This window comes from Amblyraja radiata, chromosome 1, assembly GCF_010909765.2.
Source record: "Amblyraja radiata isolate CabotCenter1 chromosome 1, sAmbRad1.1.pri, whole genome shotgun sequence".
Taxonomy (NCBI): domain Eukaryota; kingdom Metazoa; phylum Chordata; class Chondrichthyes; order Rajiformes; family Rajidae; genus Amblyraja; species Amblyraja radiata.
In genome coordinates, this window is record NC_045956.1 from 122283589 (window position 1) to 122305201 (window position 21613).

The 21613-nt window shown below is 45.8% G+C and overlaps 1 protein-coding gene across 1 annotated transcript in view; it reads left to right on the forward strand.

The window, feature by feature from the left end:
* Nucleotides 1-11716: 11716 nt before the first annotated feature.
* Nucleotides 11717-21613, forward strand: part of elovl7 (ELOVL fatty acid elongase 7) — a 36274-nt gene continuing 26377 nt past the window's right edge. Inside the window, exon 1 of the mRNA XM_033030087.1 lies at nucleotides 11717-11818. The gene's annotated coding sequence lies outside the window, so the exon portion shown is untranslated. The remainder of the gene's footprint in view (nucleotides 11819-21613) is intronic.

The window sequence follows — 21613 nt, forward strand, 5'->3', positions numbered from 1 at the left end:
CCTCACTCTCTACCCCCGGGGCTATGCGTCAGTAGATAGGGTGGTTATGGGGTAAAAGGAGCAAATTAATAATTTTAATATAATATCAAGGGGGGTAATTAGCGTGTGTCCGGGGGGGGGGGGATAGTTAGTGTGTGTGACGCTGCATGCGGGTCTGCACTTGGTCTAGTTGTAAATATAGATACCCTTCCTTGATGTCTACATCAAGAATACAAGATTGGTTCTTCATAATTAAGAAGGACTAGACGAAGTGGGACCCGTTGGGTCTCAGCTTCATACGGGAGGGCTGGTCCCCCAACGCAATATTCCACCTCTCCACCAATTCTAATATATACACACACTCACACACACTCACACACATCCAGACTCACACATACACACACACTCACATACACACACCCTCCACCTCACACACACACATACACTCACACACACACACACTCACACACAGACTCACACGTACACTCACACACACACTCACACACACACATACACACGTACTCACACAAATGTACACTCACACATACACTCACTCACACACACATATACACTCACACATGCACACACACACTCAGACACACACACACTCAGACTCACACTCACACACACACATACACTCACACACACACACATACATACACTGACACACAAACACTCACACACACACCCACACTCACACACACACATACATACACTCACACACAAACACTCACACACACATACACTCACACATACACAGAGACACACACACACACGCACACTCACGCACACACGCACACACACACACACACACTCATACACACTCACACGCACACACTCACACACCATATATATGACAGTAAACTTTCTTGAATCTACTCTCACGGCTGAGCGCGGCCTCTCCACTGTGGGGCTTCTGCAGTCAACGGCACTTCCGCAATCAGCGTGACCTCTGCACTTACCGGAAATTACGCAATCAGCGCGACCTCTGCACTCACCGGAAATTACGCAATCAGCGCGACCTGTCCACTAAGCGGAAGCCACAAAATGAGCGGGACTTTTGGACTAAACACAGTCGGACCGAATAAAGCATTTATTCCTTCCAAACTCAGACGGACCTAATGAAGTTTCAAGCACACACAAGGCAGCAGGCCAAACAACTCATGGCATTGTCATTAAGGGTTAACAAATCATTTATTGCAAGTACATTGCAGATTCACAGTTCAGTTTATTCAGCTTAGAATGACAGTCATGGCCTCTCCCGCGCGATCTTGCAGGGTGACTGACTCACTTCCAGGCATCCGGGATTTTATTGTCCTGCCCCCCTCCCCCCCGGAAGGGGCGTTACCTTCATCGCGGTGATTGACAGGTGTGAGGACCAATCAGCTGATCTCAAGGTTTTTTAAACACTCATAACTTTTTAATTTTTCATCGATGGGAAAAATCCTCGGGGTTGGCACAACGGAAGAGGACTGTGAGTAAGATGGCCAAAAATCACAGCGATACAGGGTAGCATTTTTTTCAAAAATTAATATACAGCGCAGACAGGAAGTGGTCAAGATGAGACTTTTAATTATATTGATGTTAATACTTTGAAAAGTGAATATGGAGAAAATACTTCCTCGTGTGGGAGAATCTAGAGAAAGGAACCACAGTTCAAAGTAAGAAGTCATCCATTTAAGACAGAGATGTGATAACGGTTTCCCTGGGTGCATTGAGAATTTTTGGAACTCTCTTCCTAAAAGGCTGGTGGACGCAAAGTTTTTGAATATTTTTATGCCAGAGATAGAAAAACGTTTGTTAAGGTAGGGAATGAAAAGTTACCATCGAAATGCAGGGTCGAGGTTACAATCAATTCATCTTTAGTCCTACTACACTCCTGCTATGACGGCACTGATTGGAATGTGTTTAGGGAAGCAACCACAAGCCTCGATGAGTATACAGACACTGTGACATCATATGTCAGCTTTTGTGAGGGCAGTTGCATTCCCACTAGGACCCGGATCTAGTTCAACAACGACAAGCCCTGATTTACAGCAGAATTCAGACAGCTCTGCCAGTCTAAAGATGAGGCCTACAGGAGTGGGGATGCAGACCTCTACAGGCAGGCCGAGTACAAGCTGAGAAGAGGAATCAGAACTGCCAAAGAAAGGTACTCTGAGAAGTTCAGATTCAGATTCAACTTTAATTGTCATTGTCAGTGTACAGTACAGAGACAACGAAATGCAGTTAGCATCTCCCTGGAAGAGCGACATAGAATATGATTTCAATAAATAAATCTATTTACTTGCATACAGTCATAGACTTCTTTTTCCTGTGGGAGGAGTGTCCGGGGGGGGGGGTGATTGGCAGTCACCGAGGTACATTGTTGAGTAGTGCGACAGCCGCAGGGAAGAAGCTGTTCCTGGACCTGCTGGTCCGGCAACGGAGAGACCTGTAGCGCCTCCCGGATGGTAGGAGGGTAAACAGTCCATAGTTGGGGTGAGAGCAGTCCTTGGCGATGCTGAGCGCCCTCCGCAAACAACGCTTGCTTTGGACAGACTCAATGGAGGGGAGCGAGGAACCGGTGATGCGTTGGGCAATTTTCACCACCCTCTGCAGTGCTTTCCGGTCGGGGACAGAGCAGTTGCCATACCATACTGTGATACAGTTGGTAAGGATGCTCTCGATGGTGCAGCGGTAGAAGTTCACCAGGATCTGAGGAGACAGATGGACCTTCTTCAGTCTCCTCAGGAAGTAGAGACGCTGGTGAGCCTTCTCGACCAGAGTTGAGGTATTGTGGGTCCAAGAGAGGTCATCGGCGATGTTGACCCCCAGGAACCTGAAGCTGGAAACACGTTCCACCTCCGTCCCGTTGATGTGGATGGGGGTGTGCGTGCCGCCTCTGGACTTCCTGAAGTCTACAATGAGCTCCTTGGTCTTCTTGGAGTTAAGGGCCAGGTTGTTGTCAGCGTGCCATGCTGCTAGGAGCTGGACCTCCTCCCTATAGGCCGACTCATCGTTGTTGCTGATGAGGCCAATCACCGTTGTATCATCTGCATACTTGATGATGGTGTTAGTACCATGTACAGGTGTGCAGTCGTAGGTGAAGAGGGAGTAGAGGAGGGGGCTCAGCACACAGCCCTGTGGAATGGCGGTGTTCAGGGTGAGGGTTGAAGAGGTGTGCTTGTCTAACCTAACAGACTGGCGTCTGTTGGTTAGAAAGTCCAGTATCCAGTTGCAGAGGGAGGGGTCGATGCCCAAGTTACCGAGTTTGGTGAACAGTTTAGAGGGTATAATGGCGTTGAATGCTGAGCTGTAATCGATGAACAGCATTCTTACGTAAGTGTCTCTGTTGTCGAGGTGGGAGAGGGCGGAGTGAAGTGCCGTTGAGATGGCATCCTCCGTACTCCTATTCTTGCGGTAGGCAAACTCATAGGGATCCAATGTGGGGGGTAGGCAGCCTTTGAGGTGTGCCAGGACCAGCCTCTCGAAGCACTTGGTGATGATGGGGGTAAGTGCAACTGGGCGGAAGTCGTTGAGGCTTGCCGCAGTGGAGTGTTTTGGCACTGGCACGATGGAGGTGGTTTTAAGGCACGTGGGCACAACTGCTTGGGCAAGTGACAGGTTGAAGATGTCAGTCGAGACGTCTGTCAGCTGCGCAGCACAGGCCCTGAGGACGCGCCCGGAGATGCCGTCAGGGCCAGCAGCCTTACGTGCATTAGTCCTACTCAGTGCCACGTACACGTCGTAGGGGGTGAGTGTGAGGGGTTGGTGATCAGCAGGGAGCACAGCCTTGATGGCTGTCCTTAGATTGTCCCTGTCGAAGCGGCCATAGAAGTGGTTAAGCTCCTCAAGGAAGGAGGCGTCGCTGGATGTGGGGGTGGTGTTGGTGGGTCTATAGTCCGTGATGGCCTGGATGCCTTGCCACATGCGTTGAGGGTCGGAGTTGTTGTTGAAGTGCTCCTCAATCCTGAGCTTATGGCAGTGCTTGGCCTTCTTGGTGCCCCTCTTCAGGTTAGCCCTGGATGAACTGTAGGCTCGAGCATCGCCTGACCTGAAAGCGGTGTCCCGTGCTTTCAGCAGTAGCCTGACCTCGCTGTTCATCCATGGCTTCTGATTCGGGAATGTGGTCACCCGTTTGAGGGAGGTGACACTATTGATGGTGGAGTTTATAAAGTCCAGGACAGAGGATGTGTAGGAATCAAACGCCTTCCAGTCAGTGTTTCCAAAACACTGCTGAAGTGGAGTCCGCTTCCTCTGACCAGACTTTAACTGTCCTCACAGTGGGTTTAACCCGTCTGATGAGTGGGGAGTACTTAGGGAGCAGGAACAATGAGAGGTGATCAGACTGACCAAGGTGGGGGAGGGGGACGGCTTTGTAAGCTTCAGCCATGTTAGTGTAGACTTTGTCCAGTGTCTTGTCTACTCTAGTGGCGAAGGAGACATGTTGGTGGAATTTGGGGAGTACAGTCTTCAGGTTGGAGTGATTGAAGTCACCCGCAACAATGAAGGCTGCCTCGGGGTTGTGCGTCTGTTGTTTGCTAATGGCAGTATGCAGCTCTTTCATTGCAAGCTTGGCATTGGCATCAGGAGGGATATAGGCTGCAGTCACAACAGTGGAGGTGAACTCTCTGGGCAGATAGAACGGTCTGCATCTAACCAAGATGAACTCAAGGTTAGCTGAGCAGTGACTCTCGATGATGGTGGAGTCCGTGCACCATGCTTTATTTACATAAATGCACAGACCCCCACCTCTGGTCTTACCGGAGTCTGTTGTCCTGTCCGCTCGGAGTAAATGACGCCCCGTTAGCTGTATGGCGCTATCAGGAACGTCGGTGTTGAGCCAAGTTTCCGTGAAGATCAGGATGTTGCAGTCTTTGATCCAGTTGTGGGAGGTGATCCTTAGCCGGAGTTCGTCCATTTTGTTTGCCAGTGAGCGCACGTTGGCGAGGAAAAGGCTAGGAATCGCTAGCCTGTGTGGGGCTAGCTCTAACCTGGCCTTTAACCCACCTTTGCGTTCCCGGCGGTGCTTTCGTACGCGTCGCCGTCTGTTGGTGCTTCCGGTCGGCCGAGCTGGCTTGGTGCGCGCTGGTGTTCTGCCGCTCCGTTGCTCCGTGCCTCCGGTGGCGGTCTCCAGCCCCGCGGCTCTGCTGGCGGTCTCCAGCCCCGCTGCTACGGTGGCGTTCTCCAGCCCCGCTGCTCCGGTGGCGTTCTCCAGCCCCGCTGCTCCGGTGGCGTTCTCCAGCCCGGCGGATCCGCTGGCTGTCTCCAGCCCGGCGGATCCGCTGGCTTTCTACAGCCCGCGGCTCTGCTGGTGGTCTCCAGCCCCGCGGCTCTGCTGGCGGTCTCCAGCCCCGTGGCTCCACTGGCGTTCTCCAGCCCCGCGGATCCGCTGGTTTTCTACAGCCCCGCTGCTCTGCTGGCGGTCTCCAGCCCCGCGGTTCCGGTGCTCCGTTGCTCTGACGAGCTCAGGAGCGAGACGGAGATTGCCCAGAAAGTTGTTGCAGCCACAGGAACCGAAGTCCAGAAGTTCCTGTCGGCTGTACGAAATGGATACAAGACTGCTGCGTGTGAGCAGCCTTGAAACAGGTAGGGGAATTGTCGCTATTTTTCCCATTCTTGGGAGACACGGGGCGTCGCGATGTGCCCGCTCCGCCGCCATTTTGTTGAGGAGCAAGTTCTCAGCAAATGACTCGTCTTCAGTGTGGAAGGGCTCCCGCTCCTTGGACAATCGTCAGCAGACCAACGACCTGAACGAGTTTGACTGCAGGTTTGATAAACAGAAATTGGTACCCCCTCCCCAATCACCACTTCACACTTATTCACAGCCTGACTCCAGTCTGCAAAGACTGGGCCCTTTCCCACCCACCCCTCTCCTTGCTGCCCAACATAGTCTGGCCAGTTCTCCATCACCAACAATAGAAATTGAGGAGGTGGAGGGGCTATTCAGAAGACAGAAAAACCGGAAATCTCCAGGACCGGACAATGTTTCCCCCTCTGCCCTCAAGCTCTGTGCCGAACAGCTGGCACCAGCCTACACAGACATTTTCATCCAGTTCCTGCAAACCTGTACTGTCCCTGCCTGCTTCAAAGTCTCCACTATTGTCCCTGTACCCAAGGATTACTGGTCTTAATGACTACACATGGGCCGTGGAACCAGGGGGGCTGCAGCCCCCCCTCCCCCCCCACACTTTTTTTAGCAATGTTTCCCCCAGGAGGGAGAATGAAGTCTCACGCACAGAGCCGTGTGGAAGCGAGGCACGAGAGGAGGGGCCCGGGGTCTGAGGGCACGAGGTCAAGGGGTCGGACTAATGGAGAACGCTGATGAACAACCCAACCTTCCTGCTCCTATTTATAGAGGAATCAGGGACAAAAACACAGAGAGCTGCCATGTCAAACACTGGCTAACCCCGGATAGATTCCAGGGTCAGCTCTGGTCTCACACCAGGAAGGATGTCAAGAGTTTGTAGGGAAGCCAGAATGGGTGAGCAATGAAAGCTCTCAGTCATGTGTAGACTCTCAGGCTATTTACGTTGCAGGGGAGGGTAGTAGGAGACTGAGAGCATGTTCACAATCCTGTGGTGGAACAAACAAGGAGAAGTTGTTCCAAGAGACGTACAACATGGACTTTGGGTGATTACACCAGAGGCAACGGCAGACGACAAACTCGGCAGAGAGTGGAGAGACAGCGCTTCAGGATACCCTTCACAAAGAGGGCTGGGCCTAGCACTGAAGGGGAAACCTTGTAAAAGTCTGCGAGGAAGGGCAAGGCAATAGGGGAGATAGACACAAAATGCTGGAGTAACTCAGTAAGGCAGCATCTCTGGAGAAAATGAACGGGTGACGTATCGTTTCGGGTCAAAAATAATAATCACATGGGCAATGATGTAGGCCCATCATTATCTTAAAAAAACTTCAAATGAAAAACAAACTCAGAAGGTTCATTGAAATCATACTTCTACAATGCACTAAAACATGATTTTAATACATCAAATTTCAAAAAGTCCCTACCGTAGGAGGTGGGGGGGTGGGGGGGTGCCCCCCTCCCAAACCCTCCCACCACTCGGTCGCTTCGCTCGCTTGCCGGGTACCCCCGAGGCTGGCGATCAGTGATCTCTCAGCCCCCCCCACTTTCAAAAATGCCCCTGCTACAGGCCTGTCGCACTGATCTCTGTAGTCATGAGGACCCATGAAAGACGTGCTAGCCCAGCTGAAAAATATCACAAACCCCTTGCTGGACCCTCTACAGTTTGCATACTGTAGAGGGTCCAGTTTCCAATAGATCAGTGGATGATGCAGTCAACCTAGGCCTGCACTTCATCCTCCAGCACCTGGACCACCAGGGGACCGATGCAAGGATTTTGTTTGTGGGTTTTAGCTCTTCATTCAACACCATTGTGCCAGAGCTACTACACTCCAAACTCTCCTAGTGAACTGTGCCTGAACCCCTCTGTCAGTGGATCACCAACCTCCAGAACAGACAGGAAGCAGCATGTGAGGCTGGGAAAGCACATCTCGGACCCGCAGACCCTTTGCATAGGAGCACCATCAACTCCACAGTCAAAAGGGCCCAACAGAGGATGTACTTCCTGCGGCAGCTGAGGAAGCACAATCTGCCACAGCCATTGATGGTCCAGTTCTATATGGCCATCATAGAGTCTGTCCTCACCTTCTCTATCAAGGTCTGGTTTGGCTCAGTCACCAAGCACGACATCCGGAAGCTGCAGCGAATCGTTCGATCAGCTGAGAAGGTTGTTGGCTGCAACCATCCCTCCATTGATGAACTGTACACTGCAAGGGCCAGGAAGCGAGCGGGTAAGATCATCTCTGACTCCTCTCACCCTGGCCACAAACTCTTTGAATCACTTCCCTCTGGAAGGCAACTCCGGACTGTCAAAGCCGCCACAGTCAGACATAAAAACAGCATTTTTCCATGAGTAGTAGCTCTACTCAATAATCAAAAATCTGTAGCCTCCTTTTGCTCTGGTATTTTATTTAACTCACATGTTTAAACTATAATGTTTTAATCTTAATGTTTTATGTTTTATTCTTAATGGTTTACTTTATGTCGTGTTGTTACTTACGAGCGGAGCACCAAGGCAAATTCCTTGTGTGTGTACATACTTGCCAATAAATGTATTCATTATAAATGGCAGAGCAGGCTTGAGGGACCAAGTGACCTACTCCTACTCATAATTTGAATAAGGACACAAATTTGTCTGAAGAAGAGTTTCCACCCGAAACGTTGCCTATTTCCTTCGCTCCATGGATGCTGCCTCACCCGCTGCGTTTCTCCAGCATTTTTGTCTACCTTCGATTTTCCAGCATCTGCAGTTCCTTCTTAAACATAACTTGAATAATATCCTTTTTTTCGGGAATGCCATTATTTCCTTCCACCAGGACCCCAGGACTCCCTTCCAGCGTACTTTAATGCAATGTCCAGCGAGTGCCAATTTTCTGTAATACATCACAATTTTCACCTGGGGAATCTACCCCTTTAATCTAAGGCACGTTATGTCACCCATCCATGTTCTCCAGAGATGCTGCCTGATTTGTTGAATTACTCCAGCACTTTGTGTCCTTTAGTGACTTCATTTCTTTTACTTCAATGTAATGGAGGTTGATGAGCTTCAGATAATTTATTATTTTGAATTAATTAAGTTTACTTAATTGCATTGTTTTATGTTTAAAAATTACGACGTGATCATTAAAAAAACATTTAAGCTAAGAATTGATTTTAATATCAGACGACATGCTGGTGCTGTATCAGGAATCCAGGGGTCCTGTCAGGCATTGCATTATTAAAAAAATGAAAATATACTCTTTATGCAAATCAAATATACTTAATGATTTCCATTTGGATTTTGTGATCTGTTAAATATACTGTTATGTATTGTAAAACACCATAATTACTGTCAAGTATTTTTGGTTACGATGCATTCCTTGCCCCTCAATGCAGTTGCAGCATTCCATTAGTAGTAATGTGTTTTCGTTTTTGTATGTGATTTCATGCAGTATATATTCAAAGATTAACATTCATCTATTTTTTTTACACAACTATCTGATGTCTGAAGAAGGGTCTCGAGCCAAAACATCACCCATTCCTTCTCTCCAGAGATGCTGCCTGACCCACTGAGTTACTCCAGCTTTTTGTCTATCTGATGTGAATTCTTGATTCAAATTCTCAAAATGAAAATTGCCATTCCGGTTCCACGAGAGATTAGTAACCTGATCTGCTCGTTTATTTAAAGCTGGGCCACTGTGGGACATTATTGAATTGGGAAAAAATTGCAAGTGATACCAGTTTATACATTTTAAAAGCATTTTAAATAACACAAACTGAACTTTGCTCTGCTTAACTTTGGAACAAATAGTAGCTTCCAAAGTTTGTTTCATTGTCAACACCACCCGTTGGGCAGGTCTCACTGGCTCCGGTGTTCATTATGTAAACAGTGATCACACCCCTCTTTACAATGAATGGTAATCTCGGAATTCCTTCACAGTAGATCTCGCCAGCAGGGCACATCCCCTCCTCCATGAATATATTGGACAGGACCAAAGATCCTATATGCAAGATAGACCACTCCTGCAAAATCCAATGGACTGACGTGTGGTACGCAACGGAGCGTAACTTCTGCCATTTCAGTAACCCCGACCCTATCTTTGACCCGACCCGACTTCAGTTATGCGTTCAGTTAAAACGGCACATAGCTTGTACAGGGAGGAACTGCAGGTGCTGGTTTAAACCGAAGACAGACACAAAAGGCTGGAGTAACTCAGCGGATCAGGCAGCATCTCTGGAGAGAAGGAATAGGTGATATTTCGGGTCAACTTTATCGATAGCTGAGGCTGCAAAAAGCACAATCTTTTTTTGTGTGTTTTAAAACATTGCGGGGCCAGGTTTGTTTTTAGAAAGAAGGTAGACACAAAATGCTGGAGTAACTCAGCGGGACAGGCAGCATCTCTGGAGAGAAGGAATGGGTGATGTTTCGGGCCGAGACCCTTCTTCAGACACTTTGTTTAAAAAAAACTGTGTTTGACCTACAAAATCAATGCAACATTCCTGTGAAGGGGGAATAAACGGAGATGTGTAAGTGTCGGGATCTCTCTCTCTCTCTCCCAAACACATCCTGTGCGTGAATTCGCAGCTTTATCCTGCGCTACTTAATCCAAAGGCGAGCGAACAGACGGACGAAAGCAACGATCATAGAGCGGAATAGGTGACATTTCTGGTCGAGACCCTTCTACAGACTGAGTCAGGGGGAAGAGGAACAAGTGATATAAACGGTACTAAGGACAAATGAATGGAAGATTCGCCTATATCTCCCGTTTCTCTTGACTGTCATTCTGAAGAAGGGTCTCGACCCGAAATGGCACCTATTCCGCTCTATGATCTTTGCTTTCATCCGTCTGTCCACGCGTTCGCTCGCTCTTGGTGCCGGCACTTCTCCCCTCAGACTCCGCCAAACAAACAAACACACACACAGCATGTCCGGCAGATCGGTGTGGGCCGAGACCAGGACCAGGGCAAAGGATGACATCAAACGGGTCATGGCAGCTATCGAAAAAGTACGGAAATGGTAAGGGGGAAATTTTTAAAAACCACCTGAAGGAAATAGATGTTTAACAAAAAAAAGGGGGCCGGCGATTGCTCCGTGTCCGTGGGAAGGGGGGAGGGGAGGATGGTTTGAGTGGGTGTAGGGTTTTCTGGAGCTCCTTCCTAATGGCAATATTTTGTATGTTCAAAGTTAATAAGGAAGACTAGGCAGGAATATCAAAATGATCACCTGCAGCTGAGAAAAAAAAAAGATTTGTGCATGAAGACGCCATGACCAAAGCAAAGATACCAGAGCGGAGATGGAAGCCGGTTACGGAAATGGTGCTGAAGATTACGCATGACCCTACTACGGCTTGTTCGTCGAGTAGAGATCTTTGGACCGGTAGGATCTTTGGACAGGACCATACTCAATAAAGATCTTGATTCAGCCAGTCTGCAATATCAAAAAGACACAAAGTGATAGGAGGTCATTCGGCCCATCAAGTCTACTCATTCGTTCAACCATGGCTGGTCTATCTCCCTCCTAACCCCATTCACCTGCCTTCTCCCTATAACCTCTGACACCTGTACAAATCAAAAATCTATCTCGATAGACAATAGCCATTCGGCCCTTTGAACCAGCACCGCCGTTCACTGTGATTATGACTTGGCCTCTACAGCCTTGTGGCAAAGAATTTCACAGATTCACTGCCTCTGACTCAGAAATGTCTCCTCATCTCCTTCCTAAAAGAACGTCCTTTAATTCTAAGTCCTGGACTCTCCCACTAGTGGTAACTTCCTCTCCACATCCAAAGTGCTGGCATAACTCAGCAGCAGAGGTAACATTTCTGGAGAATATGGATAGCTGACGTTCCGGCTCGGGACTGCACCTTTATACATTGCTTATCAGTTTCGCGGAGTAAAATTATGTAATTTGACTCCATCCCATTAAGAGTTAGATTCGTGGGGGTGGGGGGTAGAACAGGTACTGGGACTTCTTCCAATGAAATTCAGGAAAAACCGGTTTCTGAAAACCACGAACCCAATAAACCACCGGACTGTGCCATTAGTCAATGAAGTGAAATAATTGATTGCGAAAGCGCGCCGATACCGGAGCCTGGCCAGGGTTGGGCGCCAGACCGCAGCGTTGCCCCGGCTCCCAATGCTAATGAACAAGGTGCAGCCAATTGCTGGCAGCCCGGCTCCACTCTTCAAGCGACACCGCCCCTTAACGTGTGGAGAAACGTCGGCGAGGACTGAGCAAGGTGTTCAGTGCGTCTCACCTTACCCTCCCCTCCCGCGCTTCAACTCCTTAAACAGGTAGACAATGTTAGCTGAGTTTTTATAATTTAGTTTAAAGCTTTCGAATTTTTGCAGTTATTTAAAAAGGTTTATTAAAATAGTTAAAACAACTGCTGTTAACAACTAAGCTCATGTTTGGGGTATGTGTGTTGCTGTGAACACTTTTAATTTGAACAACCTTATCCTTTGCTGCGAACGAAGTTGGCTCCAATTTTCAGGAGCCCGAGGACATTTGGGGGAATTTTATACAATGAACGTACAACATCGCGCTTGATTTGCCTGTTGTTGACATGTTCTTTAAGATTTCCAAATGTTCTAACAGTTTGAAGGAGACGGATGTTCCTTGTCTTAATGACTGAATGAAATCGTCTTTTGTTTACCGACTTGTGTGTTGCTATTTGGTGGGTCGCCTACTTGATAAGGGAAGGTTTGATATTTAATATGTTAATCTGCTGCAATGCGACTTCAATTATGTGCGGAGGAACCAGTATTTTGTGTCTTCAAATTAAGTTAATAAAAGTGGAGTATTATATTTTATAAGGTTTTGTTTTCAATACAACAATATTAATCCTGGATGATAAAATGGGTCGTATTTCCAGTATTTCGTTCCATTTTGCTCATTTCCTTCCGACCGCTTGTCGAATCCCTCGTGTTTCGGACATGAATCAGCAGGCAATAATTACAGGTGTAGTTTAAGTGTTTAAGACCTGTCATTTAAAACAGTTACTATTTATCCTGCCTTTTTCTCATTAACACTTGTATATTATCAAAAAGGTTGATATTGTAACATTAATGTTTTTTCCTAGTACTCTGCTATAATGCTTGTCAAATTATCCACTTATAAGATCAAACTTTTGCAATGTAGAGAGGCCGTTTGGTCCCTAATCTGCCGAATCCATCGAATGCCTCTCCCCAACACGTGTAGACCAACAACTCGTGGCGTCTATCTAAGGAGCTTTTTTGTTTCTAAATGTAAATTTAATAAAATTATTTCAGGCGCACTGCCCGAGCGGCGCTCCAACGTATCAGATAAATAGCGACAATGAAAACAGCAAAAACATCAAGTTTGTCTTTCAACCTTTATCAGTGAGGTCCAGCCCATGGAGCCCTCTGAATATTTTTCTCTTTCTCCCAAGTCCCCTTTCTAATTCTTTTAAACATCCTTTTGCATAAAACCCAACATTTGACCGTTTCCCCCTGGGGTAAATGTACTGACTGACTACCCGATCTATGCCACTGAGAAAAGTGTATAAATTCGAGGTTGCACCTTGACTTCTGCTTTGGCAAAAACAGTTGGTGGAACCATTCTTGAAAGCTCCATAATGTTTGGGACAAAGACCCATCATTTATTTATTTGCCTCTGTACTCCATAATTTACAATACAATACAATTCAATTTATTGTCATTTGGACCCCTTGAGGTCCAAACGAAATGCCGTTTCTGCAGCCATACATTACAAACAAATAGACCCAAGACACAACATAATTTACATAAACATCCATCACATTGCTGTGATGGAAGGCCAAAAAAACTTCTCTCTCCACTGCACTCTTCCCCCCCCCCCCCCCCCCCCCCCCCCCCCCATGTCAAAGTCAAAGCCCCCGGCGGGCGATGGCGATTGTCCCGTGGCCATTAAAGCCACGCCGGGTGATGCAAGGTCGTGCACCGGGTCTTGGTGTTAGAGCCCCCGGCGTGCGCTCGCAGAGACCCGCCGCCATTCCAAGCCGCGTGGGGCGATGATGTAAGGCCCCGCTCCAGGAGCTCTTCAACCCCGCAACTCGGGTGGGAGAAGTCGCCGTTGCGGGAGCCCCGAAAAGCGGTCTCCCTCCAGGGACCCGCGGGCTCCTGGTGCCGTCCGCCAAACCCGCAGTTGCAGCCACCGAATCTCCGGGGGTCGGGTCGCAGCAGCGTCCACCACAGCTCCACCTGCTCTGGACTCGGCCAGCTCCGCGATGGTGAGGTGAGTAGTCGGCACCAGAGCCCCCGGTCTTCCTGTTGGAGGCTGCTCCTCGTTGCAGCCCCAACGACAACGGAGACCCGACAAAGAAAAGGTCGGGTCTCTCGTGCAGGGAGAGATTTAAAAGTTACCCCCAACCCCCCCCCCCCACACCACCCCAACCCCCCCACACACATAGCCCAACAAAAAATAACAAAAACTACATAAAAACATAGACATAAAATAATAAAAACGCAGACGGACTGCAGAGGCCGCTGCAGACGAGAGTCGCGCCGCCTACTGGAATAAAAATGAGATTTGTAATAGAAAAAAATCACATGTAGAAATTACAATAGTGTTTATACAAAGTCCACCCCCCCCCCCCCCCCCACATAAGGACACCATAATGTTTGGGACACAGCAATGTCATGTAAATGAAAATAGTAATGTTTAGTATTTTGTTACATATTCTTTGCATGCAATGACTGCTTGAACTCTGTGATTCATGGACATCATTGGTTGCTGGGTGGCTTCTCTGGTGATGCTCTACCAGGTCTGTATTGCAGCCATCTTTAGCTTATGCTTGTTCTGGAGGCTAGTCCTTCAGTTTTCTTGTCAGCATAAAAAAGGCATGCGCAATTGGGTTCAGATTGGGTAATTAACTTGCCTGCTCAAGAATTGACAATTTTTTTGCTTTGATAAACTCCTTTGTTACTTTAGCAGTATTTTTGGGATCATTGTCTTGTTGTAGAATGAAATGCTGGCCAATGAGTTTTGAGGCATTTGTTTGAACTTGAGCAGATGGGATGTGTCTATATACTTCAGGATTCATTATGTTACCACCATCAGCAGTTGTATCATCAATGAAGATAAGTGAGCCAGTACCTTCAGCAACCATACATGCCCAGGCCATAACACCCCCACCACTGTTTCACAGATGAGGTGGTATGCTTTGGATCTTGGGCATTTCCTTCTCTCTTCCATACTTTGTTCTTGGCATCACTCATCTGTCCACAAGACTTTTTTCCAGAACTGTGGTTGCTCTTTTAAGTATTTCTTGGCAAACTGCAACCTGGACAGCCTTTTTTTGCAGCTAACCAGTGGCTTGCATCTTGCAGTGTAGCCTCTGTATTTCTGTTCATGAAGTCCTCTGGAGACAGTGGTCATTGACAAATCCACACCTGAAGAGTGTTTCTGATCTGTCGGACAGGTGTTTGGGGATTTTTCTTTATTACAGAGAATTTTTCTGTCATCAGCTGTGGAAGTCTTCCTTGGCCTGCCAGTCCCTTTGCGATTAGTATGCTCACTAGTGCTCTCTTTCTTCTTAATGATGTTCCAACAGTTGATTTTGGTAGCCTAACGTTTGGCTGATATCTCTAACAGTTTTATTCTTGTTTCTCACTCATAATTGCTTCTTTGACTTTCATTGGCACAACTTTGGTCATCATGTTAACTTTGGTCAACAGCAATAAAAGTTTCCAAACATGATGGACAGACTGGAGAAAAGACTAGGTGCTGAGAGCTCGCTTATACCCGCATTAAGGAGGCAATTAAGCACACCTGAGCAATTAGAAACGCCTGTGAAGCCATGTGTCCCAAACATTATGGTGCCCTGATAAAGGGGGGAGGGGGGGATGGGATGTTAGGCAATTACAGCTGTAATTTCTACATGGTGAAACCAAAATGTGTAAAAATGACCCTTAATAAAATCTGACAATGTGGAGAGGAAAATGTACTTGTCTAAATTGTAATGTAGAGGAAGCAAAAATATTTTGATTCTCTCAGAATTTGCCAATTAGCAAGATTACCAAAGTAGTATTTCCATGGTGTATAGATTCCAGATTAATATTTCTATTGAATAATTTGGAAAATTGAATAGCTGATCAATTCTTGAATAAATTGCGATCAGTAGCTTGGCTTCATCAGCACATTCCACCCCTTGATGGAAGGCGAGGAATTGATGGAATAGAATTTCATACGCAACACTTGCTTTTGACAATTATCCATTCCTTAATTAGATATAGATTAGGCATTACAACTTTGGGTCTCACTTCCCTTTCTCCAACTTTACTTGCTTTTTTAGTGTTAGGCTAAAAATAGATGTTATTTAATATCGGGACATGTGGAATCATCTGCCATAAAAAGCTAATTTGGAATTTTTGTTATTATCTTTCAAATGGAGGAGCAAATATTTGGATGTCCAGATGCAGACTTCACTCAAAGCTGCGACATGAGTGCAAAGGTTTAATGGAATTTCATACATATCTTGATGGATGCAGTTGAACTGTCGGGAATCAACAACCAAAAGATTGTTTTACAGAAATCTGATCAGAACTTTGCTCGGTGGTGGGTCTCATGCCACAAAGGACACTCTGATCTTGATTTGGTCAAGTGCCTATTGCACTTGTGTATGGCTTGACTAGTGTATAGTATGCACACACAGTTTTTCCATTGTATCTCTGTACACATTACTATAATAAACAAATTATGAAACCACCTCCTAAAATGGAGAAACAAGAGACTGCAGATGCTGGAATTCAAGCAAAAAGTGGAGATGGCCAGACGTTCAGATGTCATAAGAGCAGAATTCGGCAACTCAGCCAATCATGTACTGCCATTGAATCATGGCTTATCTATCTTACCCTCTCCTCCTCCTCCTGGTTTTTTTTTGTATACTTTGGGCACCCTTACTAATTGGGTATGATGCAGAGTCTTGACCTGAAACATTGATCATTCCTTGGCCTTCACAGGTGTGGTATAGACAATAGGTGCAGGAGTAGGCCATTCAGCCCTTTGAACCAGCCACTGTGATCATGGCTGATCATCCACAATCAGTACCCCGTTCCTGCCTTCTCACCATATCCCTTGACTCCGTTATCTTTAAAAGCTCTATCTAACTCTCTCTTGAAAGCAGAGACTGCCAGCAGTTTTGTTTTATTTAACACCCTAGTGAAACTCGACTGCATCCTCTTAAAAGCCTCCCAACCCTTCCTGTAATGGGGAGACTGCATCTCTACCTCCAATGTGGACGACAACTTTTGTCCTGTTTATTTAAACTCAATACCCTGACCAATGAAGGCTGTATGTCTTTTTGCCACCTTACCTACTTGTGTTGCTACTGTCAGTAGCTGTGGACATGCATACCTTGATCTGCAGAGTTATCCCATCACTTTGTGTCTATCTTTGGTTTAAATGAACATCAGCAGTTCCTTCTTATTTCTTCTAAGAATCCCATTTGGTGTATACTCTACTAGTATTGTGGAGTATTGTGTGCAGTTTTGGTCCCCTAATTTGAGGAAGGACATTCTTGCTATTGAGGGAGTGCAGCGTAGGGAATCACAATAATTATTTTCAATCTTCTAGTAACGTCGATATACAGCGAGTTAAAAACATTAATCAATGGGCCCATTATCTCAGCAGCCACCTATTTCAAAAACCCTGGGTGCAAACCATTAGGACACAGCAATTTGCCACCATTGAACATCAAGTCTCTTATACTTATCCCGTGAATAGTTTTTTTTTGTAAACGTGTTACTCCTTGTTATTTGAAATGAGCCTGTCTGTTATCAGAGAGATATTTGTAACATCGTCCATGAAGACAAAAGTTGAAAAACATTGATTAAACATCTGCCATTTCTTGTTTCATATTATTAATTCAGCCTTAATTGCTAAAGGCTCGGCACCTCCCTTTGCTGCCTGCTTCCAATTTGCATTCTGATCCTATCTCAAAGACGTGCAGTGTTGACAAGTTACATTGGCCACTGTAGATTACCTTTAGCCTATAGATGGGTGGTAAAACCAGTTTTCTTTGGAATAAATGATTAATGGAAAGAAGGTGAACAGCTGATCAGTGATTAGGTAGAATTGGTTGCATTACTGATAAGGAAGAAAGTCACAGCTGCATTTGAAGGATTCATCCAGCAAGTTGGAATCAGAAAGGTGCAATCACGATGAAGGGGGCAATACAATGAGCCTTCCAATAACCATTGTGGTCTTGTGTATGGGGCGATCTTGTCTCACAAATTTGTGTTTGTATGAGGAAGTGACAAAGATGATTAATAAGGGTAAAACAGTGGATGCTTTCTACATGGACTTCAGTAAAGCATTTGACCAGATCCCTCGTGATAGGCTGGTCCAGAAGATGAAGTCACATGATGCATTAAGTAAATTGGATGCAAAATTGGCTTGATCACAGAAGACCATTAGAGGGGTGTTCCTCTGACTGGAGGCTAGTGACCAATGGACAAGGATGAGCATTGGGATCGCTTTAGATATTGGGTTGAAAATGTATATGGTCTAACATTTGCAGATAAAACAAAAATGGTGGAATGTAGAGGGTTGTCAAATAATCCAGGATCTATTGGAAATTTGGGTTGAGAATTGGCTAATGGAGTTTAATACAGATCTGCCATGATCACATTGAATGGCAGTGCTGGCTCGAAGGGCAAAATGGCCTATCCATTGTCTATTGTCAATACTGGTGTCTATTGTCCATAAGATATCCTCTCATCCTAAATTCCAGGGTATATAAGCCCAGCTGCTCCATTCTATCAACATATGACAGTCATGCCATCCTGGGATTTGACAAGGTGCCTCAAGAGCCTAGTGTATAAATTCAGAGACCAAAGTATTAGACAATGGGTGCAGGAGTAGGCCATTCGGCCCTTCAAGCCAGCACCACCATTCAATTTGATCATGGCTGATCATCCACAATTAGTACCCCTTTCCTGCCTTCTCCCCATATCCCCCGACTCCGCTATCTTCAAGAGCCCTATCTAGCTCTCTCTTGAAAGTATCCAGAGAACCGGCCTCCACTGCCCTCGGAGGAAGAGAATTCCACGGACTCACAACTGTGTGAAAAAGTGTTTCCTCATCTCCGTTCTAAATGGCTTACTCCTTATTCTTAATCTGTGGCCCCTGGTTCTGGACTCTCTCAACATCGGGAACATGTTTCCTGCCTCTAGCGTGTCCAAACTCTTAATCTTATGTTTCAATAAGATCTCTCATTCTTCTAAATTCCAGAGTATACAAGCCCAGCCGCTCCATTCTCTCTGCATATGACAGTCCTGCCATCCCGGGAATTAACCTTGTGAACCTACGCTGCACTCCCTCAATAGCAAGAATGTCCTTCCTCAAATTTGGAGACAAACTGCACACAATTGGAGGAAATGTTAGCAGGGATTGAATATAGGTCTTTCAGGCTGGAGGATGTACCAAATAGAATATCATAGAGGTTGATGTCTGGCTCTCAATTCCTTGCAGTTTACATTAAGAACCTGGAGGAGGAAATTATATCTAATGTTTAGCAATGTTACAAAATTTTGAGATTTAAAAAATCAAGTCTGTAATTTATCCCATCAGATAAAGCATAAAAAGAAGTTTAATTTGACACCTAATTCACTTTCATATCTCATGTATTTAAAAAGTTATGGCCATTTTCATACTCGGAAATTAGCATCTTGTTCCCTATTGATTTTCTATGGACGTAACAAAAAAGCTGTGATCGTGGACAGTCAAAAGCCCATAACTTTCTTAAAAATTAAGAGAACTGAATGAAATTTTCAGTTATCATAGATTGAACCATTCTGAAACAAATATAAAATAATCTTACTTGGATGACCTGAAATTAAAGCATATAATTAGTTAGTTACCCAAGTGTAGCTAATTTCAAACTTCAATTACTAGATCTAAACATCTATCCATTTCTTAATAAATGATTAACATTTTTAAATAGCCTAAGTGTGCAAATAATATTCATAAATAATTCACAATAAAACATGATTTTAAAATCTCATTTACATTAATTTATAGGCCAAATGGAAGGAATTTAGTGTTCAATTGCTGTAAATTAAAGTCCATTTTAAATCAGCTTTCTAGTGGGATCCTGTGAACGCGCTGGTTTAGAACGTTCACATTGCGGTAGATTTGTGCCTCAAATGCCCAGAAAAATACTGCGGGATATAATGGGCCCAAAATGAGCTACTCGCAATATTAAACTTTGTATAAAGGGATCTTAAGAAGCCCTTTTTAATGTAAAAATAAGCTACATACCTTCTGTGGTTTGCTCTATGGGACCCTGACGGCTGTCGGTGGTCGCGGGTTTAGAGATTGATTTTTAAACTACTATAACTATTATCCAAGGCCTTTAAAACTATATAATAGCTTTTGCGACGGGGTCTTCCAGCGATTTTTCGTTAATAATTAACAAGGCTGAACATCTTCGATTTGAACAGCCTAGAGAAAATCGCGTTTTAAACCCGCCCCCCTCTAAACGGCGCCAAGATCGCGCACACCCACAGCGACAGATTTTCAGCGACGCTTCAGGTAGGCTTTGCAACATACCTATAATGTTTCCAAATTTTCTAACTACACCAGTAGATGGAAGAGCATGTTGTGGTGAGGTTTCTGTGATCTGTAACAGAATGGAGATTGGGTGAAAATCTGGCAAACAGAGATGAATGTGGGGAAGTGATCAATAAGAAGAATCAAAGTGGATTATGAGAAGGAGAGATGCATGAGCCACAAATTTAGCAGCCAGTTCTAACCTGGTTACAAGGAAGATGGCTTGTTGACCTTCTTGCAAAGGGATTGGAGTTGCAGAATAGGGAGGTTTACTTGCAGTTGTAGGTCTTGTTGATTCCATAGCTGAAATACTGCAGTTTTAAATAAAAGGATGACAAAGTAGCTTTGGAGGCAGTCCTAAAGAGAATTAGATCTGTATTCTTTGGAGTTTGGAAGAATGAGGGGGCTTGACATGATGGATGGTTTAACTGGTGGGAGAGCCATGAACTGGGGACATAGCTGCAAAATAGGGAGCGGGTCCTTGAAAACTGGGTGTGTCAATTTTATCTCGGATGGTAGTAATTTTCCGAAATCCTCTGCCCCAATGGTGATGAAGCTGAACCATGATATCCATTAGATATTAAGATGGACATGTATAAAGATTGTGGATCTGAGGATCATGAGGAACTGACATAGTGGGGGAGTTGAGCGCCGGATGGATCAGCCATGGTAATATTATATATTAGTACCGCTTGAGGGGCCTACACTTGCTTCCTTTCTCTTGTCTTAGTCGTAGAACTGTTGGAAATGGGCCCTTTGGCCGAAATCGCCCATGCTGACCAAGTTGCTTAAATGAACTAGAACTATTTGTTTGTGCCTGAACTATATCCCTCCAAGCCTTTGTATCAATGGAGCTTCCAAATGTCTCTTAAATGTCATAGGCTTACCTGCCTCTAATGCTTCCTTAGGCAACTTATTCCAGATACTCGTATCATGTTGAAAAAGTTGCCCCTTTTTAAATTACCCCACCCCCTTCTCGATGTAAACCTATATACTCCAGCTTCCCACCCCCCAAATCATCCCACCCCCCTCTCACTGTAAACCTATATACTCAGGCGCCACCACAGTGGCTGCCTCGCCAACAGTCTGTCAGTCCCCTCTCTATTTTTATTATTTTTATTATGTTTTAAAAGTATGATTTAGTGTTTCTTGGTTTGTTTTATGTGGCGGGAGGGGAAATGGGGGAAACCTTTTTCGGCCACTTAAACGCGACGGAGATGCGATTTTTCTCTGTCGCATCTTCTCCTCCCCCCCCCCCCCCCCCCCCGCGGCCTACAACTTGGAGTGGTGCGGCCTTTCCTGGGGATCAGCCCGGAGCTTCAAGCCTCGTGCGAGCTGCAGACTGTGCCGAGGGTCACCAGCGATGCTCCGACCGCGGGGCCTGTGGACTTTAACACTGTGAAGCCGCGGTCTCCGGCAAGAAGAAGCCGACTCGGGAGCTCCATGAACTTTATTGCTTTCCATCATAATGCGGAATGTGGATTCCACTGTGGTGGATGTTTATGCTAAATTTTATTTTATGTGGCTGTGTATTG